Raw genomic sequence first — 26962 nt, forward strand, 5'->3', positions numbered from 1 at the left:
TTCCAGGTGACCACCCCTCCCAGGGTGGGTTTTCCTTGAAAAGGCCAGTAGGGAGTCGGTGGTCTTTGTGGATACATCCACTGAACCCACAATTCATTATCCACCTCTCATCAAAGTTTGTCTGTCTTCAAAACTTTCCTTGCCCTAAACTCTTTATCATAATGAAGTCATGCATAGCCCCTAAACTCATCTTGAACCTTTTTAATGGTGTCCATGTATTTAAAAATGGCTACCGACCGGGCAAGACATTTCACGAAAATGAAAAATGCTGATGTCCACATGTCAATATTGGTAGGAACCCTGGGGCACCTAGCTAGATCCCACGCTTCTTTCCTGGAAACTTAGTTCACATGTATTTCCCTATGTAACAATTTATAAACTTAGATAAATTCACCGTTCCATATTTTCTCCTTTGTCACAGTCGAAAGATGAGCCCCTAATGTAATGGAAACCCCACTGTAGAGAAGCCTCCAAAAACTGATGTCGCATCCGCTTCCCTTTTTGATTCTCCTGATTTATTTTCATCTTTTGGAGACTCTTTGTCCTGTGCAGTGTCCTTCCCATTTCCCCCCACCCCCTCCTGAACCCTTCTCCCTGACCCAGGGTCCCCTTTGGGTAGCTCCTTTATCCCCTGTTTTTTGGCTCCCTCCTTTATGCCCCCCCTTCATCAGCGTCTGTATCTACCCCTTTGTCCACTCCAGACAGCCCCACTCCAATGTCTACGCTTGACGTTTGTAATTTTTGCCCAAAACGCCAGCCTTTCCACCATTGTGTCTCACCTCTTTGTAATCTTTGCCTTGGTCTAGACTCATCCATCTTCTCTCACCCTCCTCGCCCTGCGCTCTGTGCTTTCCCTCCAACTGTTGTGCTCTTCTTGTTGCCTCCCATTATAGAGATACTAGGACAAGAAACATTAGCTCCCCTCCCCCGATCTCCATGCTGGCTCCTGTACTGTGTTTTTCCAATGTACAATTTCCCCTTCCTCTAATTCCTCCTCTTCCTCATCTTTGTAGTCTGAATAGAATTCCATATCTTGCACATCTGCCAACTCACTCACTCCTGGCCTTTCGCCATCCCCAACATTCCTATCATATACCTTCCAATCAATACCTTGTCCATCTGTTGGTTTCTTGTGCGCAGCTCCTTCCCTCGCTGTCAGGATGTTCACTGCTGACCTCTACTTCTCTTCATACTGGGTTCCAGAGGCAATTCCCAACCACTCCGGCTGTCTATCGTCACAGCTCCGTGATCTCTCTGGCATTCTCCCTGGGTTGCCCTGCAGGTCGCTCCAACCTGTGGAATAGGTGGTCCTGAGGTCTACTTCATCTGCTAAAGGTCACTCAGTTCTATCCTGCCCTGGTCTATCCTCTGCCCAGATCCATCTACCTTGCGATGAAAAACCTTTACCTTGATGGCAAAGGTAATTTTTTTGTCCTAGTCTGTCTCTGACCTCTACACTTCGTATGCCTGATTAATGCTTTTTCCCTTGTTGGAACTAAATCAATAGGCCTGTCCTGCTGTAAAAGAACTGGTGAGACAAGGCTCTTGTGCACGGGGCCATACTTTGTCCCTTCATCGTAAATTGCCTGATGCTGTGGAATTGACAAGCTCTATAGGGACGGTTGTCCCTCCGTTTCATCAAAAACCTGCTGTGCTGAGCGCTGCTGTACGCAAGTAGGCTCAAGTTCCACCTTGCTTTCTGCTATGGTGATGTCACAAGTGCTAGCATCTGACATGACACACTAGCACCCACTGCCACCTGCTGCCCCAACACTGCCTCTGCACTCTGCGTGGGTGGCGCCAATGCTGCTCGAGCCAGGCGCCTGAAATTACTTGAAACAGGTGGCTGCCTCTTCATGCTGGAAGAATGCTTCCCAGCCCTACCGCAAACTTGAGCCCTGCCGCACCCGCCTGCTGCCTCTGGCTCTACCGAGGTAAGAGCTTGTGCACTCTCCAATACGGGGACCATTACTGCTTCTTTGGGCTGTCCTTCTGCAGCAATCTTCTCCCTGATCCTATGCTGCTGCAAACACTCCAGAACGGTGGGCGTGACTCTGCTCGCTGCAGAGCGTTTCGGGCGCGTAATGCCTACCCACACTTGGGACAACACCTCAGGTTGCAGAAAATCCTCCCTCCCTGCTTCATATAGCACCCTCAATGCTTCCCTCACCGCCTGATTTGTATCCACCATGACACCCTTCACAATTGTCTATTAGCACAAATGGGTTATATTCAATCGCAGCTCGTGCTGATGGAAAGGGGGTGGAGGGCTTAGGCGGGTAATTAAGTTAATTTAAAACATTTAAACATTTTTTGGAAAAAGTTACCTCCGGTAACCCGTGCCGCTCCTCCATCTTGCTGGTGAGGCAGGCACAGGCTCCTAGCCTGCCCTGCGCCAATCCTGACGCTGCTTTAAGTAGCGTTAGGATAGGCTGGGAGAGCCTTGGCTGGGTGCTCCCCGGCAGACTGGGAGCCTGTGCAGGCTCTCTCCAGCCCAGCAACAATGTTGCTGGGCTGGAGAGAGCCCTGTGCGCATGTGTGTTTGGCCGGCCTGAGACGGGGAACTGTAAGCAATGTGACCAGCACTCTAATACCACCGATCAAGTTCAAGCTGTTGTGCCTGTTCGCTCTGTGAGCACCATGGCCACCATGCAGCACAAAGGGGAGATACAAAATTAAAAAAAATGTTTTGCCCACACTGAAGTATATAGGCAATCAAGCATTGATCCATGTAACATGGGCAGTCTGCAATGTGTGACCAAAACAGCCCCAAGGCAGGACAAACGTAAAGCATTCACCAATGACATCAAGGGATTTTTGAAAGGCAAACCCAGGAACAAATTAAAATGATGGGCGTGAGATGTGCATGGTTAAAAGTCCACAATACTTACTACAGGTCAAAGTGCTTGTATGCTCGACCTAAAAAGGTACATAAAAAATAAAATTTCCTCTAAATATGCTACTTTAAAAAAAGTATTTTCTATTCAGTGTTACTTTCCCTTACCTTTACTTTCATTTCCTCTAATTTTAACAACAGAACCTTTTTCCATTATTTACATATCACTTACATCCACACTGCACATTTTTACATCCGTCTTTCCCCTTTACATACTTCCCATTTTTCATCTGTTCCATCTTTCTTTCACTTCTAACAAAGATTTTCCATTCTTCAAACATTTAGGGGCATATTTAGAAGCCACTAGCACCAACAAAGCATCTCTTTTGTGACTCTCCTGTGGCGCTATGCCCTGAGCCATATTTACAAGGCATCGCTATGCCACTTTATGTGGCTGAACACTGCCTTGTAAATATGGGCCATATTATACCACTCAACTCTACAATACTCCACTACACTTCATTCTATACCACTCCACAGCATTAACCTGTACACTCCTATACTCTTTGCTACTATATTCTACACCACCTAATGTCAATCCTCTTCAAGATACGCACTATACGCTGCTCTACTCTACTCCACTATACGCTATGCTACTACCTACCTCTTCACTCAGAACAACTCTATCTCACTCCACTCTGAGCAACTCTTTACTTTCATTCTTTATCTTTTCTTCTTTCTCTATTTCTTAATTACGTTCTTACCATTATTCAATCCATCTTTATAACTAGCTTTACTCGTTACATTGCTTTACTTTGTCCCTTTTTCATTTTGCATTTTGTTCTTTCACTTTTTTCCTTCTTCAATTTCTTTATAGCTTTTAATATTTTTTATTATTGTTGATATCTTTCAATTCGTGGACTGCCATGGCAGCTTTGGCGGTCCAACCGCCGTCGGGTTGGCAGCTGAATCGCCGTATTACGAGTCATGCGGACCTATGGAGAAAAGACCACTGCAGTCCCGCCTGCGCTGTCAGGCAGCACAGACTGCCGCGGTCAACATGCAGCACAAACAGGCTGGCGGAGTCAGTGTTTCCGTCGGACACATGAGGTTGCACACCTCCAATGTGACTGTTGCATTCAAACCACCAAATCTCAGCCGGCAGAAACAGGGAGTATAAAGGGAGGTACTCACTTGCAGGCAGCATCACATGTCTAGTGCTGCCATGGAGCCCATCAGACGTCCTGCCCCAAGTCCTGCCTCTGCTGATGATCATCGATGGAGCACAAAATCCATGCCGCCTTGGACTCAACCTACCATAAGTACACACACCTACCTATGTCATTATGCTCAACAATAAATTGTTGCACCTGTAGGAAAGTACTCTGTTTTTGGCATGGTTACCCCCACTTTGTGCCTGATGTCAGTGTGTTTTGACACCCCACAATTGGTATACTGGTGCCCCATGTAAGTTACTAGTATATGATACTTAGGTACCCAGGGCATTGGGGCACCAGGAACATGAATTATGCCACCCATGGGTGCCCTTACAAAATGTCTGCAGGCCTGCCATTGCAGCCTGCATGAAAAGGTGCATGCACTCTTTCACTACAAGTCTCTGCACCAGGTCACTGTAAGTCACCCCTATGGCAGGTCCTTCTAGCCCAGAGGGCAGGGTGCAGGTACCTGTGTGTGAGGGCACCCATGCATGAGCAGAGGTGCCCCTATGAACTCCAGCTCCATTTTCCTGGACTTTATAAGTGCGGGGAAGCCATTTTACCCGTGTACTGGACACAGGTCACTGTGCCCAGCTACATAATGGTAACTCCGAACCTCAGCATGTTTGGTATCAAACATGTCTGAATCATACCCCAATACTGTTGCCAGTATTGGGTTTTATGATTCCATGCGCTCTGGGGACTCCTTAGAGGACCCCTAGCATTGCTCCTACCAGTCTTCTGGGGTTTTCTGCCCTCCTGCTGCTTAGCATGCTCAAGCAAAGGAAGGCAGTACAAAGAATTTGTTTTGGGAGAGGGAGATAACACCCTCTCCCTTTGGAAATAGGTGTTACATGCCTGGGAGGAGTAGCCTCCCCAAGGCCCCGATATGCTTTGAAGGGCTCCTTGCATAAAACGGTTTGCACCAGCCAAGGGACCCCCGGTCCCCACTCTGGAGCAAAATTGGACAATGGAAAGTGGAGTAACCACTCCCCTGTCCATCACCACCCCAGGGGTGGTGCCCAGAGCTCCTCCAGGTGGCCACTCGATTCTGCCATCTTGAATCCAAGGTGGGCAGAGGCCCCTGGGAGCATCTGATTGGCCAGGTCAGGCAGGTGACATCACAGCCCCCTCCTGATAGGTGGTCACCCTACTAGGTGACCAATCCCCCTTCCTGGGCTATTTAGGGTCTCCCTCCAGGGTGGGTCTTCAGATTCGATGTGCAAACTCTCTGCATTGTTTACATCATCACCACCGGGACTGCAACTGGACCCTCCAGGAACCGACAATCAACAACTCCGGTGACAACTCCGCTTTGCAACATTGTTTCTCCGGCTCCTTCCAGCAACTGCAACATTCCCTGGCTGTGCATCCTCTGACGCTGCACAAGAAGCAAGAAGGAATCTCCCTTGAAGTAAAGGAGTCACTCCCCTGCATACGCAGGTACCAACTGCAACGACGACTAGCTGCATGGATCCCCACTCCTCCAGAACTGTGTGAATCCAGTATCACAGGTGGTGATCTGGAGTGGTCCCCCTGGTCCTCTCTACCAGCTGTCCAACTTGGGAGATGGTAAGCCCTTGCCTGTCTGTGCACTGCTGATGGTCACCTGGACCTACCCTCCTTGGGTTCAGTTCCCCTAGCCCTTGCTGGTCCACGTCAGCTCTGCAACTCTTCATCTGCGACTTTTACCTTTGCAAAGGCCTGTTGGTGGTTTTCCAACACCACTGACTGACCTGGTCCTGCATCTCCAGAAGGGTTGGTAGTGGCTCCTGTCACAACCAGACACTCCAACTTGAACTGGACTTCGTCTCCTTCTTTTGCAAGTCCTCTTCTGTCAGGATCCACCTTTGGTTTCTTCCAGTCTTGCTCAGCTCTTGCACAGTCCTTTTCCAAAGTTTAACTGTGTGTTTGGGGTAAAAACAGGTACTTACCTCTTCTCTCCTGGTCGCTGGGGGGCACCCTGGACCTTACCTTCTGGGGTTCCTAGTTCCTCCAGCTCTCCTCTACAGATTCCACTTCCTTGGGTGGGAGACTGCCTTTCACATTTCACTTACTTAGTATATGGTCTCCCCCTAGGGCCTTCACTATTTTCTATTGTTTTACTGTTTGCTATTGCTTTCTATGCTAATCACTGACTTCTAATGTATATATTTGTGTGTTGACTCACCTCCTATTGCAGTATTGCCTACACAGTATTTTAGTATTTGTGTTACCATAATAAAGTACCTTTATTTTTGTAACACTGTGTGGTTCTTTCATGTGTGTAAGTGCTGTAGTGGTATTGCATAAGCTTTGCATGTCTCCTAGATAAGTCTTGGCTGCTCATCCACAGCTACCTCTAGAAAGCCCTGGCTTACTAGACACTGCTTATACCTCACTAATAGGGGTGGTAAAGGTGATTACACCACAGGTGCTCACCACACACCAGGCCAACTTCCTGCAGCACCGTCTTCCACATCATATGGGGGTCACTCTATGGGGACCAAGTACATTGTATCCACGTCTGAATCAGACACAAAGAAGGACACATTCACAGTCAGAATATGCCCCCTGTGGCCAGGTCACTCACACTGCACAGCAACACTACACAAAAGCACATGTTTGCTCATCTCAGGCATTGGAACAGTGAGGTGAACATTGTGTCACACAACACCATCAACACAGCAACATCACATCTACAAATACAACTTGCACACAACATTTCTCACATGCCATGGACTGTTGTCACATTCAACACACATATGTATGGATGTGGCATGGAACACAAACACCACTCTCAGTAAACAGCCTTGCAATGGACACACATCACCCACATTGCAACACAATAGAAAGACAATGGGGTGCACAATAGAGATAAAAATCTACAGAGCTCACTATGCAAACAATGCCCACACAATATAGATGGAGGCATCAGGAGCACTCAGGGAAGGAGGCTGCACTGGTATTCATATCACGTTGCACATGCCCCTCAAACAACATCTGCATAGGAACTGACCCTACATATATCTCAGGGACAAATAATACTAGACCCAAATGACATGCCTATCTGCACAATGTGGAAGTGCAAGTCAACACAGCACAAACTCCAACTGCATGGGACATACCTCTTCATGAAGTAGCTGCAAGGTACACACATGCACAGTCAAATGCAAAGGAAGCTAGCACAATTGAACACTCTCAATGTCTGCACAAACAAAACTCAAGCTGCCACACCATTAGATGAATCCATAATCTATATAAGTGAGACAAGTCTAACACCATACATGCTCACATTGGACAACACAAGATGAAATACTTACCATACCAAAGTACACAATGCCTTGACACTACCATTGCATTTACACACTGTAGGAACGTTTCTCTTTTGACATGGTCACCCCCCCCACACACACTTCTTGCCTGGTTTCTGGTGCAATTTTGACTGAAAGTGCACTGGGTCCCTCCTAAACAGGTCCCAGTCCCAGATCTCTTTCCCTAAAACTGCACAGTCATTTTCCCAATTGGCAAAACCGTTAGCTAGCAATATAAGTCCCTGCCTTGTGCCCCCCATGTTTGCCTCAACCCCTGGAGACCAACCTCTGTCAAGGCTTGTACTTACCTGGGAGCACAGTGTCTTAATCCCCCCCCCCCCCCAGTCTCCATTGATCAACATTGGGCACCGACTAAGACTTTCACCTCTGCATCCCGCCACCCTTGTGCCGCGGGGGTGCACTCTTGGTACCAACCTGAACCTTGCCCAGTGCTAGTCTAAAACCTTGAGGACTGGAATTGTAGGTCGTGTACTTACCTGTGAAATTGCATTCTTTTTTTCCTCCAATAGGTTTAATATTGAAGACTCTGAACATTGCACTGTGTTGATTTTTTGAAACAGAGTATAACGAGTTCTTTGGTTCAAAGCATATATAAAAACAACTATTATTTTCCTAAATTGGTCTCAGATTTATTCTTTGAGTGTGTGTCTCATTGTCTCATTTATTGCCTCTGTGAGTTTAACAAATGCTTAACACAACTCCTTGATAATCCTAACTGCTCACCCACACCACCACATAAAGAGGACTAGACCTAACTATTTCTGCCTCTGCAAGCCTTTAGGGATCCACTGGACTCTCTGCACAGTGTACTTCATTTTAGTGCACTATATAGACAGCCAGCGTCCTACACACACATATCCATACAGTCAACATATACCCTTGTCTTGGAGGACTCCAACGCTGCCCACAAAGTCAGATAGTGCAAACAACAGCTAATGGATCAGCATGCAGGCTGAAACACACAGAACTGTAGGCAGACAACACAAGTAACTCAGGAACAACATAAAGATAGAAAATAAGTTGCAGGACAAATGCGTACCCAACAAAGCAACTGTTTAGGTTTATTAAATTGAAACTTGAAAAGTCCAAGGCCATTGGTCAGTCCATCTCGAAATGTTCAGGCACACAGGCACATCACTGTGCTGTGTAGGAAATAACATCAAGTGGGCAGTCAGGCACCTCAGGAATCATCTTTGGTGGGTGGAGGGGTAAGATTTGGGATGAGTGGGTTTGGGAGCAGTAAACTGCTTTTTACGATAGGTGGGCTTCTTCTTGGGGGGAGGGGTATGGGTGCTTGTGGGGGGCAGATATGACAGGGGAGGACTTGGAGGTGGATGGGATGGGCTGGGAGGTGGGTGGGGGCCTCTTGCGTTTGGGATGGGGAGGGAACAGGGGAAAGGTCAATGTCAAGCAAAAATCTTTCTTAGGAACACTGGAATGGTCAGCAGAATGGGGTGGGGATTTGGAGGTCGAGGAAGTGGTTGTCTGCTATGTCGGTGTGGATGTCGTGGGTGTGCGTGTTGAGGTATGCATGCTTTTGGGTGGTTTCTGTTGTGTGGGTGAGTGTGGGTGTTTAAGTGTCTTTTGGGGGCTGGGAGGTGGAGGTGCTGGGTGATGGAGTGGTGGATGTATGAGTGTCTATTAGAGTAGTGTGCGAGTATGCTGGGTGTGGTGGATGTCTTTGAATCTGGGTGGTGTCTGCGGGTTTGGTGGTTGTGGTGTATGTCTGTATCTGTTGGGGGGGGTGTCTGCAGGTATGCTGGGTGTGGTGTATGTGTCACTGACTGTTGTGTTGGTGACTGTGGGTATGCTTGATGTTGTGTATGGGCCTGTGAGGGTGTCTGGGGAAGTGGTGACTGATGTTGTGTGTGTATGTTGGTGTCTATTGTTTGCTTGCATGCAGGTGTGTTTTATAGGGCTTGTGTCTATGTGTGCTGCTCTTGTGCGTTGTGGTGGGTTCATGCGGATCGGTCTGTGTGCTTGGGTTATGTAGGGGAATGGGGGATTTGGATTGGGAAGAGGGAGGGGGAGGAGGGACAGAAGGTGGGCTGCTGCCAGTGTGGAAGCTAGAACCTGAAAAGATCTCTGTAAGCCAGATATTGCACAATGAATGCCTTTCAGGAATACATACGTCTGCTGTAGTTGGGCTGCCAATCCCTGAATGGCATTCACAATGGCTGTCTGACCCACAGAGATAATCCTCAGGAGGTTAATAGGCTGAGGGCAGCACAGGTTGACAGGGTCTGGGGCGATGGTGCCTGCGGCAAAGGAGACGCCCACCCTCTTGGGTGAGCGGTCATGGCCAACTGGGTGAGAAGCAACATGGAGGGTGGTGATAGAATGGGGGTTGGAGGACAAAAATGGTACAGGGGTATCCCCCGCCCCACACCACTAGGTAATTTTCACTGGAGGAAGATTCCGATTATGAAGATGATGCAGTTATTCCGGCTCCCCAGTGGCACTTCTCTCACAGTCTGGGCCACTGGGTCCCTCTGTGTCTATGGTGTCTTGACCAGAGGTCCCATGGCCAGATGTGTCCCCACTCATCTGTGCCCTGTCTCCTTCGCTTCCCTGGGCTGATGCTGCAAACACAAAGAGAAATAAGGTCATCACATGTCCATGATCACACTTGAACAACAGCTCTGAATAGCAAACTTTACCATGATGTTAAGAAGGCCCCAGCAACAAACTCCATCTAAGTGTCCCATACATGTTCCATACCATATGCATGCATGTCATCTGAACTGTCAGAAGTTGCTCACAGGAAAATCAGGATCTTAGACAACTACAATGCATGGCTGAATTTGCACAATCACAGTAACCATTGAATTAGTAGGAGACCTCACCGCCCTCAATGCTTTGCCCCATGGAGCATACCTCAGTTACCTGTTGTCATTCAATACTAGGCCAATGCCAACTGCATCCCCACAGATCCCACACAAGGTCATGCACACATCTATTTGTCACATACATAATGATCTAACAATAAGAAATTAAGCTTCAAAATCCTGCCATGTTGCTGGCAAACGTACAATAGCCTGGAGAAGGTGACAGGGTAATACTCATATCACACTGGAAGCAGTTCCACAGTGCACACTCCACCAAGTGATATTTGTTCCAATGGAGTCACGGGGGTAGTACTAATGTAGCTCAGATAGGCCACACATTTGACATGGAAATGTAAACTGTAGACATCATGTGCAATATGTGAGGTAGAGGTGTCCCCAAAATCCTCAACAAAATGAATCCCCAAGCCCCGTGGAAATCAGCACTAATGTCTGGCACCCCTTACAATGACATACTGTGAGTGCATCAGTAGACACCATTAGTCCCTTAGATGTTGGAGAAGCCCGATATTTGCAAGTACTTGTTGAAGGCCCTCAACATGTTGTTCATTTGGAAGCTACATCATTGTCTCCATTATGGTCATGTAGACCCAGATGTCTGTGGGTGAATGGCTATACCCAAACATGTGTGATTTCAACATAACTGCAAGTCACTCCATGATGCATGCCAACAGTCAGGTTACAAACCTTATCCATTTCATATGTGCTCAGAACTTCGCTACATGATTCTACATCAATGGCATAGAAATGCACATTGTGGCTAAAAATCGAGGCCTACCTGTCATGTCTCTCATTGTTACTGCAGTTGTACATGCCAAATGGCATGCTATGGCACACAAGGGTATGTATCAGCCAATAAACATTGGTGACACTCCTGTATGTGGCACAACATAAAACATACCCCCATTGTAAATGTCTTATTCCACACACAGGTTGCCAGGCACACATATGTACAGGAATACAGACATCATCCCATCAACACTGGTAGACCATGCATGAAACAACACCTTACAAATGTTTTGCCAATGAGAAAGGGACACATGCTGACATGTAGGCACAAGGAATGTTGGCAACAGTGATGGTACATAAATCATGTCAATGGACATTCCCCACTTACCAAGGTAAAGTACTGATTGGTAGCTGCACCCAAAGTACAATGTATGCTCTGTCATGTTTGTTGGCCATACTCACATTATATACGGTAGTGAGACACCAGCACCCATCATACGCTGAAGACAAGTAACCTATGGGTGACAGATGCCAAAATACTAATTTACCCAGACACATGGATGAGGACAATGATCCATCACTTCCTTACCCTTGGCCTGTAACTAAGAGGAGTAGTGGTCTGTTGCATAGAATTTACACCCACTATAACAACAAACAGTACTTGATTCATCACTGTACACAGCCATATGTCGTCCCTGGAGAGCAAGTTGTTTGTGGATTGTACATGTTGTCCTAGGTTCCTGGGCCAATTGGCAAGCCACACCAGTATACAAAACATGACATGTCTACACAAACAATCACTCATCTACTGTGTTACACATGGCTCATCCCTAATTGTTGGGGGAGCTGTCAGAACCTAACACATTCACTTGGCAATGTGACAGGCAGGAATATGCCCTGTACTCTCCCCCTTATGGCTGCTGTGCTGTCCTCAAATGCCTATCAAGGTCTGGGTTGGCCACCTCCAGAATGCGGCCATTTGAGGAGTCATGGTCCGACGGGCACCCCGCCTATGTTGGAAGGACATCCCCAGCTGGACCTCTGCGATCTTCCAGGCTCAACGTCTCGGGTCCTCCCACCTTTTCCAACAGTGGGCACTCTCCCGGCTGTGGACCTCCAGGGTCCGCCCCTTTCTGGCAATGGCTCTCCATGGTTTCTTTTTCTGATGGGGATTGACCTGTATGGATGCAAAAAACAAATCAAGAGATTAGATTCACAAGTTTCTATCACAAATGGTTGAACCACATATGTCTGTAACACCTAGCTTGGACTTTTTTATTTGTTAATACTCCCCAAGTGTGAAACACACAAGCCAATAAGTATAGGGACCTGACTACAGACATATGTATTTGCATCTGCAGACTAACCCACTACCCTGCTCATGTCTAACGATGACTAAAAAAGCTTAATGCCATCAGGTAGCCCATGCTCTAGCAACCTGTACTATGATATGAACCACAATGAAACACTACAAACCTCAGTGGCTTCTGGAAGGTAAACTCCTTAGACATGAATGGACCAACACATTTGCACCCCGTGAGAATGACTCACTGCATACAGTTCCTACAGGAAACTGCCAGGGTGCAAACATCATCATTACACACGAGTTACAATCAAGGGGCTGGCATGGTGGGTACAGAAAGTGTCTTCCTTGTCCATTCGTGGACATGCACCCTAACAAATGCAGACTCATGCCACTTCAGGGGGTGGGGTTCTGTGTTTTGTACCTGTACCACAGACCACTCCTTTGGACATATGTGTCTATCCTACAGATATGGCATCCAACAAACAAAGGCATGCATTGTACAGTTTTTGCTATGTGACCAAGCTATTGAGTCACATATCATGGCTTCCCAGGAATCAACACACTTTCTGCACTGTGGGACTGTCATTTGTACAAAACACAGCTACACTACAAATATGACCTGTGTGAAGGTGACAACAGAGCTGTGGGAGCAAGGGACGTGCCATGAGTCTAAGACACACATTGACAATAATGCTAAATGCAGAAAGATGGACTAGATTAATGATTTACCCCTTTACCCATTCCTATTCCAGTCAAAGGAATGAAGCATTCAGGGCAGGTTTTGCTACCAGAACCTCATATTGGCCACATGACAGGATCTGCCGGGGAACAGGGAGTGGGTACAGTGCTACAGTTGCATAGTCACAGTGACTCTACCACAGCCTAGACTAGGACCCATACTGAGAGATACATTTGACAGGCCCTGGTCTCTGCAGGCTGAGCTGACAGAACCTACATGACACTCCATTCCCATCACTTCCATGCTTGACAGCACATCATGTAATCAACAGAAATTTGGCATGTGGTGTGTGTGGCAACCTGAAGGGCAGAGTAACTCATGATACTCCTTCTTCACAACAGTTTAGCAAGGCCAAATGTGGTTTGAAAGATATGTGGCACTATACACATTGCTCACATGACTCTCAACTAACTCATACAAAATGCATACACAGCTCATGCTATTATGCACATACATGTTGTCTGACATTTACAACAATCATGAGGAAAGAGAAGTCAGTGGATGGCAGTAATGTATCCTTACCCAGTTATGTTCATCTAACACAAGGATGATCTAGGACTCCAAAAACCTCACACAACACAATGTGACTGAACTTAACATATGGCACTGGCCACCAATACCTGCACATTGTCCATCCCATTGAGGCCACACAGACTGCAAAAACAGGTACACAAGAAGTCTAACTGGCACACATGGCCACATTCTAGCCTGTGAGGAGGGAAAGGATGGTGAAGTGCAGAGAAGATTGTGCACATGAGGTACTTACCTGCTCCTCTGGTGAGCCATAGCGCTATTCAAACAGGGGTTGGACCAGTCATCATCCTCTCCAGCTCTTCTTGTGAGGAGGCAGGGGCCCAATCACCTGCTGGATGTGGCATGATTGCTCCCAGAGGCGGCACACAGCAGCTCAGGACGTGGAGGTGTTGCTGGCAGCAGTGTCAGGAGTCAAGTGAGTGAATCTGCAGAACATGGTGATCACGTCCGCCACGTACGTGGTTGTCACTGCTGACAGACACACCCATTGGCCTGTGATCACCACTGCAACAAGGTTAGCCTATGGCTGTGTCCGCCACGATGGCAACTGCCTATCGCCATGATGACTCCCACCGGCTGTCGTGGGTGGTTCCTAATATCCAGTGGAGTAGATCAGGCAGCCGCCATTTTGGCAGCCTGAAATGCTGTATTTGTCTTTAGAAATTGCATCATACCTGCAAAAAAGATTTTTTGACCTCATAAACATCCTTTTCCTGTCTTGGCATGTAGGTCCTACTACTCAAACACCATTGTAGTATGTTCCAGGGCACAGATGGCATTCCACCACCACCAACGGTTGTTTTGGTGGTCGGGATATATAGTCACATTTCTAGAGGCAACTGTGTTGTACATCTTTGAGTTTGGTCCAGATACATGTTGTGGGCACATGTGGAATACCATGGGGGCACATGTGACGCTTGTGTTATTTGCAGCTGTGGTGTGTACTGGTTGCCATGTCTATCCAGTCAGAAATGCCTTGTCACATATCATTGACATGCATCGTGTATGTTGCTGTGGACACACTGACTAGTGTTAGAAATCATGTCTTGTCATACATAGGTACCAGGGGGAGGGAGGATGTGACAATCTCCTGTCTACCGTCCACTGCCAGACCTTCAGGCCATGGAGCAAAGGCATATAATAACATATTACCGCCTGGAAAGGCAAACAATAGTGGAATTATGTAATCCGTTGGAACCAGATCTGATGCCAGCTATTAGTTATCTAACCAGCATACCATCCATTGCATAAGTCATATCAGTATTGCACTTCCTAGCCACAGGGTCCTTCCAACATACAGTGGCCCTTTCTGCAGTTATGTCCCAATCTTTGTTCAGTTTGGTGTTGAAGGATGTCCCCTAAGCAATGTTGAAACACATTGACAGCTATATCTGGTTTCACCGACCTGATGATTTAGCCCAAGTGAAGGCTGACTTTTATGGTTTTGAAATGCACATGTGGTGGGGGACATTGATGGCATGCATGTTGGCTTAGTCCCACCGCTAGCCAATGAACAAGTTTATCACAACATAAAGAACTTCCATTCCATCAACGTGCAGGTTTTCTGTTTGGGTGCTCTCTGCATTTCACATGTCTGTTCCCATTATCCATGTTCAGTTCATGATTCCTTCATAAACGCAGAACAGCACCATACCTCAGCTGATGTCACAACTGTACCCAGATGGGGCCTGGCTGGTTGTTAAGTCACATCTGCTTTGTTTGTTTGTGTGCTATAGCTGGTGCTACAATCATGAAGTGAGTGAATCATTGTTGCACATATGTCCATTACTTTACAAGAGACTCCGCATACCCAAACCATCCTTGGCTGTTGGCACCACTAAGGAATCCAACTACTCCAGGGGAAGTTCGCCTCAATGAGGCCCATGGAAGAACACAGCGTGTAGTGGAGCAGGCGTTTGGGCTCCTGAAGGCCAGATTTAGCTGCCTGGACAGGACTGGTGGAGCCCTCCATTACTCACCTGAAAAAGTGTGTCAGATCACTGTGGCATAGTGCACACTTCCCAACATCACCTTTCAGAGGAATATCCCGTACATCCCAGAGGAGGGGAAGCCTGCAGTGCCACCTGATGAAACTCCTGAACAGCCAAGTGAGGATGACGGTGGTGAAGAGGAAGGAGCTGACTTGCGGGAAGATCTCATCAATGGCTACTTTGCATAAGTGTAATTATGTTGCCCTGTGATATATCCCTACCTTCATGATGTTGCTTTGTTTGTGTCAGTTTCCTTGCAATGTAATTACATTTCCAGTTGCTTGCTAGGTGATTTGTGTAATAGGTATGTTTTCAAGTCTATAGTCCTTGTTTTGTCTTTGTACAGGTACCTTCACTATGACATCCTCATGTGGGCATTTCAGAGTTGTGACATTGTATGTATCTAATGCTGTTCTGACATACAAAGTAGACATTCATTGTTCCAGGTAATGTAGGTCACAGATCTGGGGTGTACAAGACCTGTGCCAAGGCAGCTTGCACAGTGTTTGGGTAGAAGGTCAGTAGTGCACATTGGACTTGTTTTGTCTGCTGTGTTGGGCCGATTGCATCATGTGTGTCATCATGTGGACATGAAATATCTAGTCATTGATTGCGAGCAAGTCATTCACCCTTCACATTGGCCAAACGCTTTTCTTGTATGACCTGTATGTAGCTGTAGATGTGTTTAATTATTACAGGCCACAGTGCCTGTGCCATAACACTGACATATGTCTGGGTCATACCACCAGATGCATGGCCATTGGAATATGATGGGCCTGTGATTAGGGACAGTTGTACTGCCATCTGTCTGTAACTTGGATTATGTGAAGTTGGATTACTTTGGTGTGGTATGTGGTAAGGTTCAAGCTGCTGACATCAACCACTTTAATGTTTGCCTATTCTACAAGACAATGTTTGCCAAATCCCTCCCTTCTGTGGTGTGGAAGCTGTACCCTGGAGTATGTACTTTGACTCAGTACGAGTCACACATGCTTGTGTCAAAAAGGTCCAGACATAGAGCAGTCTATGTGCTACACACTGGAATAAAGTATTTGGTGTGACAAGACACTTGTACGTATGTGTTTTTGTGTAATGGTTGTAATCCTGAGCAGGACACCTTTTACCTGTAACATATCCTTCCTTGCACAAGTAATTTATTTCTTCATCAACAGACAATGAGTTTGTGATGGGTGAATTCATTACAGTGCTGATGCAGAAAATAAAATTTTGACAGAAAAGCAGAAAAATAATAAAGTGAAGGTGTCAGTCATGGTGTATGAAATCATTGGAGTAGATGCCACACCATTGGAAGTCCAAAGTACAGAGTACTCCTCCCATTGGAACTGGTAGGTTGTTCAGGATCAACAGAGTGAATGTGTGACAAACAAACGAGTTCCTTTAGGAAGAGGTCACTTGCTGGCAGTGCTGGGTGTCCTGCCATTTGCACCTGGATTATTTGCCGGATGTCCCTACATGCTTGGTGGGATGCTGCTACAGAGGCAGAGGTGTCTGGGGCTTGTTCCTCTGACGTTGGCTGGCACCGATAAAGAAGGGCCTGGTGTTGATGTAGCAAAGGAAGAGTAGAGGGGTGTTGTAGAGCTCTGCTGCTCAGAGTGGTGTTAAAGTTCTTCAACAGCCCTTTTAGGGAGGTGATGTTGGTTTGTGAGCCTCCCACTGTTCATGCATAACCTTATGGATGTTCCTCTGTAGCTGCATGATTTCCAGCAGTTCGGCCAAGACCTGTCCCATTACACCTTGGGACTCCTGATAGACCCCCAAGACGTGATTGATAGTGTCCTGGCCAGGAGCAGCCATAGTGGCCTCACCCTGCTGGCCCACAGCATCCTTCCCACGCTCCCTACCCCCGCGGGCCTGTGCCCTTGCCACAGGGTGCCCTCTCCAACTTGTTCCTGGACCCTCCTTGTTCGAAGTGTTGCACTGCAACTTAGGATCCAGGACTGGGGGGCACAAGATGGTAGACACTGTGCTCGGTACACAGGCTGGAGGCGAACGGTTGCAGGTAATGTTGAGGCAACCGTGCTGGGAGGTGTTGATGTGGCCACAGCAAGACTCTCTAGTGGTGTCTGACCAGCTTACCCAGATTGGTCAGAACCGTCCTACACATCCAGACATCCAGAAGTGTCTTCTTCACTGACAGCTTCATCCAGGGAGTTTGTGGAAGTCTCTTCTGTGGCCTCTGTGTGCCCAGTGGCAGCTCGACCGGTTGATGAGAAAGATACAATGTTACTGGTTGTATTGTGACATCTACCTGCAACAATTTAGGGGCATATTTATACTCCGTCTGCGCCGATTGTGCGTAAAAAAAATTGACGCACAATCAGCGCAAACGTTGCCATGTATGTAAACCTTGACGCCCGAGCCTGCGGAAGACAAAATTCCACCGCGTGCAGCATTTTATGGATGCGGCAACCCGCCTTGCGTTAATCATATGCAAGGTAGGCGTTCCTGTCCAAAAAATGGCATCGTATTTATGCTTTCGGGCAAAAATGACTCACGGCCGGGATGGCGGAGCCAGAAAATGACGCACAGCCCGATTTGCGTCAAGAATTAACGCCTGAGTCAAAGCTGCTTGCCGTACTTCATATGCTGGCTAGTGGCTCTTTTCAAACAACTGGTGCCCTGGTTGGCAGAATATCACAACCATCATTCTCTGCCTTTTTGCCCAAAGTACTGGACGCCATCATTCGACTGACACCCCGCCACATCTGCTTCCCTAACACACTGCAGAAGCAGCAGGAAACTAAACAGGGGTTCTACGCAATCAGTGGCTTCCCACACGTCCTTGGTGCAATCGACTGCACACATGTACGCCTTGTGCCACCTGCTGCAACTGAACACCTCTACCGCAACAGGAAGCACACACATTCCATCAACGTGCAGGCCATAGTCGATCACCAAGGATTGATCACCAACATCGTGGCTAAATATCCTGGGAGTGTACATGACTCATATATCTTCCGTCACTGCACCATCAATCAACACTTCCAGGATGTATGGTATGGCAATGGACTACTTGTTGGTAAGTACAAAAACCTACTTATATACACACTGCGCAGCAACCCTCTAGGACACACAACACATACACCACAACAGCAACATGTCAACAGGAACACACTGAGGTCCTGACATCGCTAGCCATGTTTCTTAAGTCACCATTGAACCTGTCACACATCGGAATTAACTGTACATCCTAATGTGAAGACGTCAATGAGTGTGGTTGCCTAAATGTCACCTTGCAAATTGTAAGTGTCCCAATGACCTTTACATTAATACATTGCATAAGTGTCAAGGTATGGGATGTCCAGGGTACTTTGATATGAACGTGTTAACAACACTTTCAATTTTAACTGTGCATGGAACAATCATCTCGCCCCCAGTGAAGACACATGGACACCTGTATCACAAGTCACAATGTTAGGGAGGGCACACTGTACTGAAAATCCCAAAACATACTGCTGACAAACAGTTAGCAGACAAACACTTGTTCAGCCAAGGAAACAACACAATGCAGATGGTATAGCCTACAAGCATAGGATGTCACATTAGTACACAAAAGAGTCACAGACAACACAAGACAACTACTGCCATTAAAGGTCTTTTCAATAGTGCCAGCTACATCAACATGATCCCATTCATTTTCTCTTGCAGCTGATCAGGGGTATGGCATCCAGCCATGGATTATGACACGATTTGGCAAACCGAGTACAGCTGCAGAGCGTGCATACAACGAGGCCCATAGGAGGACACGCAGCATTGTCGAGCGGACCTTCGGCATCCTCAAGTCAAGGTTCCGCTGCCTCGACATCACTGGTGGTAGCCTCCTATATTCCCCGGAGATGGTCTGTACGATCATCCTCACATGTGCAATATTGCACAACATTTGTATCAGAACAAACATTCCCCTCCTGGAACCAGAGCCACACATGCCTGAAGAGGAGGAAGAGGAGGATGATGGCCTGCAACAGGAGGGGGAACTACAGCACACAGCTGCTGGTATACGTAGGCGGCAACAGATTGTAAATAATTTCTTCTGAATACGATCACCTTCACCACTTTAGTTAACGACTTTAAATAAACCTCTATTGTAATCACCATATCATGGTCTGGCTATTCCTTTTTACACACCTTCATCTCTACTTATCAGAATAAGAGTGTTGCCTCATGGAGCATTGCTGAGATACTGAGTAGGACACAGAACATCCCAGAGCTTATGTGATGCCTAACATACAATGGTCACATACACACACACTCTTAATGACATATATCATGTACATATCTCCTTTGAAGGCCAATAGCAGACAGTAGGCACATTTCAGTTAGCTACTGCACAGTTGATATGTCACATTACCCAGAGACAGATTTGTTGTGTAAGTGCTATTTATTGAAAAGTGCTGTAGTGCTATATGTACATTGTCCATGATTGTGAGTCCATTATAGTGATATCTTCCATTGTGATCCAACACAAGGGTTTACCAAAATGCTTTTGTCATGCTGGGGTTGCTGTTTCAGACAGTGCAGAGGGACAGGATTTGGCAATGAGTAGGAGAGAGACAATCACTGGGCTGGGAGACAAGATATACAGTGGTTTGCAGAACAGTGCTTGAGTACAGTTGTTGCAAGACTGGCAAGTTACAAAGCACAGGACCTTGGTAATAGTTGGCCATGTGTGGCAGGGACTAATGCTTCCAGGTACTTTTCCTTGTGAATGTGATCTGTTCCATGTCTTCTTCTTCTGATGTGTGTGTTGCCTGCTTTGTCCTTGTTGTTGTTGGTTGTGAAGGGGCAACACACACCTCAGTGTTAGAAGACGTGGAGTCAGACATCCCGGTCGCTGCTCCCTGTGTAGGTCTTAAGGGCAGTACTGCTGCAAGGAGGGCCTGCTGGTTCTTGAGAATAGCAGCCACATCACGATGGTAGGCAGCCAGGTCGGCCCTGAGGGGTTCAATGTTGCATTTGTGCACGCGTTGACAGGATTGCTGTTGTAGGTGTTGGGTCAACTGTATTACAGCTGTGCTGATTTCCTTCTGGGTTTTCTGCAGTTCCTGCAAGATAGATGTTAGGGCTTGCATAGCTGCTGCCTGATCTGCAGATGACATCATGCACGAACGCATCCCCTCAAGGCTGGCTGCCATATTTTGCATCCCCACCCGCACCTCCTTGGCCAGCTCCCGCTGTACTCCAACTACAGTTCTCTCAAAGCTGGTGCCAGTATCATCTGAGTCCTCAGCTGTATTGGAGCTGGCAGGTCTTACAATTGGGGTGGTGGGTGAATCCTCTGCGATGGCTGCTTGTTCTGTGCTCCTCCTTGTGACTGAAGGTGGGGTCTGGAGGGTTTCAAGGACCTTTTGGATGGTGTCCTGGGGAATGTTTATCGGCTCATCATCCATGTCATCAGGGAAATCTGGGACAGGCATATCGGCAGGAGATCCATCTTCCTCTGCAATGAAACAGGGTACAATTAGTGTGTCTGTGTTGTGACAATTTTGACATGACGTGCCTGCCTTTTGATGAATTCACTTTGTGATCTTGTTTTGTATTAATATCTGCAGTCCTTCAGATGGGCATTGTTTCAGGCCTATGGCCCACCTGTGTGTCACATTTATGTTATTGAGTTATCAGACTTGTCAGCCTCATTGCCTCTATGTGTTGCTTTATGCCAAATAGAGAATTGCCACCTTCTTGTCCTACTCGACCCTCCATGTATATCCATTCTCATGGTCAGACCTTTCACTGGCTGTGGGTGTTCTGATGGCCCTGGAAGCACACTTAACTATCAGGACCTGCACCAATCCCTGATCGTTCACATCGACTTAAATGTAATTGACATGTTGCATGTCCTATGCATGGCAATGTTATGATCTGATATGGATGTTGACATTGTTAATGTGTCCTGCTGATGTTGGGTAATGTGTGTTACATTGGATTGCCCTGATAGTCGTATCAGTGTCCTATTTCGTCCTCTGACTGTGCAGGTGTATTTCAGTGACCAGTTACATGTGTCCCCTCCTCAATGCTGTTGTCTGAGCAGTATGACATTTGAGATGTTGCCTTGTTACCCAGGCACAGGATGGACCCTGACATATGCAGCATGTGTGTGTCCTTAGTGCTGTGTTGCTCCTATTGTTGTTTACTTTGGCTGATGTTTGTGACAACTATGGGCATTGACATTGGAGTGTACTGGGGTCTTTGTCTTGTTTCAGGGGATTGTTGCAGATGTCATCCTCACCCCCTAATTTAGGTATGTATGTTCCATGGGGAGGTTACTGCCATTGGCTACTTGAGCTGCACACAGATCAGAGGTGGTAGTGGCAACTGTTGTCGCAGTTACATTGCAGTTGTCGGTTTGGCTAGAGGATTGCTATTAGGGCCCTAGTTAATGTAGGAGGTATGTTGGCTGACGAGTGCCAGGATGTAAGTTTGACTTAGTGGCCTTCCCTCCTGTCGTGGCTTTCCCTTTGCTCCATCATTGGCATGACAGCATGCCCCCATGGGACTGTTGTTGGTGTTGTGTAATGGTGTGCCCCAGGTCTTCTCAGAACGGGCCATGCCCCAATGCCATGCCCCTTTACCCATGCCACTCCATGTATATGATGACTTCGATGCAATGTGTAGTAGGTATTTCCACCCCCCCCCCGGTTGCAGTTGACATTAGTGCATTTCAATTCCCCATGCGACTTACCCTGCATGTGTGTTGTCTCCCGGTAGTCTGCGCTGTCCTGTCCTTGAATCCCTGTGACGATCTCCTCGGGGATGACGGCTGCGACCATCTCCTCCATGTGGTCCAGGGCCTCCTGGTGTGCTGGACTCCCACCTCCAGTCTGCAATGCTGCCTTCCTGTTCCTGGCCATCTTTTCCTTGGTCCTGCGTTTGCAGTCATGCCAGCGTATCTTGCACTCGATGACTGTTCTGCGTACTTCAGCAACACTGTTAATCTTGTCGACAATTTGTTGCCATATAGCCTCTCTCCTACTAATTGGCAATTTAGAGGTGACAAACAGTTGGTGCTGGTGTTCCTTCACCTCTATAACCAGAATTTCCTGCTCCTCTGCACTGAAGCAACACTTTCTTTTCTTCTTAAAAGTGTCCTGGTTCTTGTGTGGGCCCTCCTGGCTGGTTCCTGGTCTGCTGTCATCTTCCTGGGGTCTGTAGTGGCATCTGGGATCCATTTTGGCTCTCCTCTGGTGAAATGGCTGTGTTTGCTGTGTTTTTTGACGCTATTGCGTAAAAAAAACCGGCGCATATCCGGTTTGCGGTGTCGTAAATCGACCCACAGTCATTTCCACCGCGTTAATGTCGATTTCCTTTACGACTTGACGCCGCGGTGTACGTCAAAAATAATGACTCCCTCCTGTTGTTTGCGCCGCCATGCGTCAAAGTATAAATCTGACGCCCGCGCGGCGCACCAAAATGGCGTTAGCCGGCGGTAATATTTTTGACTCAAAATTGCGCTGGTGCAGTTTTGCGTCAAAAAGTATAAATATGGGCCTTAGTGTTACATTAAGCATAGACTTTGTACAAAGTTATGTTGCAGTTATTCTTATTGTGTCAAGTAACCGTTGGTTGTATTCGCCTGACATGTGTGAAGTATGCCAATTCCATCTAAGTCAAGCACCTGCTAAAATATGCAGATCATTAGCACTTGGGAGAATGGCCTGAGAATGCTATCTTGCCACCACTGCAGGTAAAACAGTGGCCAGGCAAGGTATGTTTTTGGCCATTTTGAGGCCTAGGTGATTGTGAAGCAGGCAGAAATGGGATGTTGTTGTATATATGACTGAAGTCTTCATGTGGTCAGTGCATTGTGAATGTGTCTGCTGCCAATACCATTCTGGTGAGGCATCTTGAGGCCTTTAGGATCATTGTTTTGCACACTGGGTAAGCTGTCCTTCCTCTCCTCAATAGTTTCATCTTAGGTTAGCTGGTCAAGATGGAGCTAGGTGGCCAGACACATCTCAGAGTTGAGCATGATCTGTATCTTGGTCACTCCCAGGTGAGTAAACTTCAAATGAGAGTTAGCAGGCAAAGGTATTTGGACAAGTGACTACTGCTCTGGTGTTTGGAGTTACTGAACAAGGGCCACCAGGAAGTTGCAATCAGGTCACTCTCTATACTACACACACTTTACAAATGGTAGCCTCCCAAGTGAGTAAACCTAAATTGAGAGTTAGTAAATAGATAGATTTGCACAAGTGAACATTTATTTTGTGGTTTGAGTTACAGACACAGGGCCTATTGTGTTTTACATTCTAGTCACTCCCTCTACCTCCAACCACCATACCAATGTTAATTACCCAGATGAGTTCAATCACATGTGAGAGTTAAGGCACAGGGGTATTTGGGTATGAGGACACTGGGCTTGTGTTTAGATATAGAGAGACAGAGGCCTTAACAGTTATGTCACTCTCTCTACTTCATACACTTGATAAATGTCATCCCCACAGGTGGGTACACTTTATTTGTAAGTTTCCAAAAAAGGGTATTTTAAGAACTGAACACTGGACTTGTGTTTTGAATTAGTGAAACAGTGCCCCCTGGCCTTACCAGTCATGTCACTCCCTGTACTGCACACAGTGTGCAAATATCATCCTCCCAGATGGGTACACTTCAATTGAGAGTTAAGACACAGCAGATTTTGGACAAGAGAACACGGTGCTGGAAGTTGGAGTTACAGAAAAAGAGCCTGCTGGGAATTGCAGTCAGGCCACCCTCTCTGCAACACACCCTTGACCGATGTTGCCTCTCAGGGAGTTAACTTCATTTGGGAGTTGACAAACAGGGGTCTTTGGACTGGGAGGTAGAGGTGCTGGGTATGTAGTGGTGTATATGTTTGTCTGTTGGGGTGGTGACTGTATGGTGGATGTCTGTGTGTCTGTTGTTGTGTCTGTGGGTGTGGTGCTTGTGCTGGATCTCTGGAGGTCTGCTAGGGTGGTGTCTGCAGATATGTTGGGTGTGGTGGGTATGTCAGTGAGTGTTGGTGTGCTGCTTATGGGTATGCTGGATGTTGCGTGTGTGATGCTGGGGGTAATGGGGCTATCTAGGGAAATTGTGACTGTTGTGTTTGTGGATAGCTGTTGTTTGCTCGCATGTCGGTGTGTTTTGTGGTGCTTGTGTTTGTGTGTGCTCCTCTTGTATGTTGATGTAGATCATGCAGATCTGTCTGTGTGCTTTGGGTAGGTAGGGGAAGGGGACTTTGGATTCAGAAGAGGGAGCTCGAGGGGTACAGAAGGTTGGGGGGTGACTGGCTGCCATCAGTGAGGAGGCCAGAGCCTGAAAAGATATCTGTAGGCCAGCCATTGCACCATGAATGCCTTACAGGAATGCATTTGTCTGTTGTAGCTGAGTTGCCAATCCCTGGATGGCATTCACAATGGCTGACTGACCCACTGAGACCATTCTCAGGAGGTCAATAGCCTCCTCACTAAGGGCAGCAGGGATAACATGGGCTGGGGCGGAGGTGCTTGTGGCAAAGGAGATGCCCACCCTCTTGGGTGAGCGTGCAAGGCTAACTTGGTGGGGAGCAACAGGGAGGGCAGCGATAGAACGGGGGATGGAAGACAAGGATGGTACAGGAGGATGCCCCGATGGGTCTGCAAACTTTAAGGAGTGTCCACTGGAGGAAAAAGCTGATGATGATGTTGCGGTCTCCCTGCAATGCACTTCCATCGCCCTCCAGGCCACTGGGTCCCTCTGTGTCAGCGGTATCTTGACCCAATGTCCCATGGCCAGATTCTTCCCCACTCGGTGGTGTCCTGTTTCCTTCACTTGCCGGTGCTGATGCTGCTAATTCAAAGAGAAATAGGGTCATCACATGTACATGATCACACTTGAACAACAGCCATGATTATCAAACATTACCATGATGTCAAGTAGGCCACAGGAACAAACTCCACCTAAGTAGCTCATACCATATGCATGCATGCCATATGAACTGTCAACAGTTGACCACAGGAAAATCAGGATCTCAGACAACTACAATTGCACGGCTGAAGTTCTGCAATTACAATAAACAATCAACCATTAGGAGACACCATCACCCTCAAAGCTTTGCCCCATGTAGCAGACCTCAGTCACCAGTTGGTATACAATAGTAGGCCAATGCAAAATGCATTTCCACAGATTCCGCAACAGGTCATGCACACATCTACTTGTCACATACATGATGACCTAACAAAAGAAATGATGATACAAAATTATGCCATGTTGATGACAATAGTACTATATACTGGAGAAGGTGACCTGAAAATACCCATTTCACACTGCAAACATGTCAACAATGCACACTTTGCCAAGTGATATTTGTCCCAATAGAGTCATGGAGGTAGTATAAATGTTGCTCAGATAGGCCACACAAGTTTCATGGAAATGAACACTGTAGACATCATGTGCAATACGTCAGGGAGAGATGTCCCCAAAATACACGACAGGGGTAATCAACACTAATGTTTGGCACCCCTTAGAATCACATACTCTGAGTGCCTCAGTAGAAGCCATTAGTCCTTTGAATGTTGGAAAGACACTGAAATTTGCAAGGACTTGTAGAAGGCCCTCAAAATGTTGCCCAATGGGAAGCTACATCACTGTCCCCATTGTGGTCAAGCAAACCCAGATGTCTGTCTGTGGATGAATGCCTGTACCCGAACACATGTGATTTCAACATAGCTGCAAGTCACTCCATGATGCTGGCCAACATTCAGGGCACAAACCTTGCCCATTAAAGACGTGCAGTGGCTCTAAACTCTAGGCCTACCTGTCATGTCCCTCATTGCTACTGCAGTAGGACATGCCAAATGACATACTTTGATGTGTGAGGGTATGTGTCAGCCAGTAAACAATAGTGACACACTCCTGTATGTGGCACAACATGATATGTATTCCCATTGTAAATGTACTATTCGACAAACAGCTCGACGTGCACATATACGTGAGGGAATACAGACATCATTCTATCAACTTATAAAGGTTTTTAATAGAGGAAGGGACACATGCTGACATGTAGGCACAAGGAATGTTGGCAACAGTGATGGCACATAAATCATGTCAATCGACATTCTCCACTTACCAAGGGAAAGTAGTGATCTATAGCTGCATCCAAAGAACAATGTAATGCCTGTCAAATGTTTGTTGGACATCTTCACATTACAGACTACAATGAGGCACCAGCACCCATCATACGATGAAGAAAACTAGCTTCTGGGTGGCAGATTCCTACATACACATTTATCCCGACACATGGCAAAGGCCACTGATCCATCACCTACTTACCTTTGGCCTGTAACATTTAGGAGTAGAGGTCTGTTGCATAGAAATTACACCCACTACAACAACAAACAGTACTTGATTGATCAACGTACACAGCCATCTGCCGTCCATGCAGAGCAAGTGGTTTCTGGATTCCACCCAGTTGTGTTCTAGGTCCCTGGGACAATAGT

The sequence above is a fragment of the Pleurodeles waltl genome, chromosome 2_2 (assembly GCF_031143425.1).
Source record: "Pleurodeles waltl isolate 20211129_DDA chromosome 2_2, aPleWal1.hap1.20221129, whole genome shotgun sequence".
NCBI classification, from domain to species: Eukaryota; Metazoa; Chordata; class Amphibia; order Caudata; family Salamandridae; genus Pleurodeles; species Pleurodeles waltl.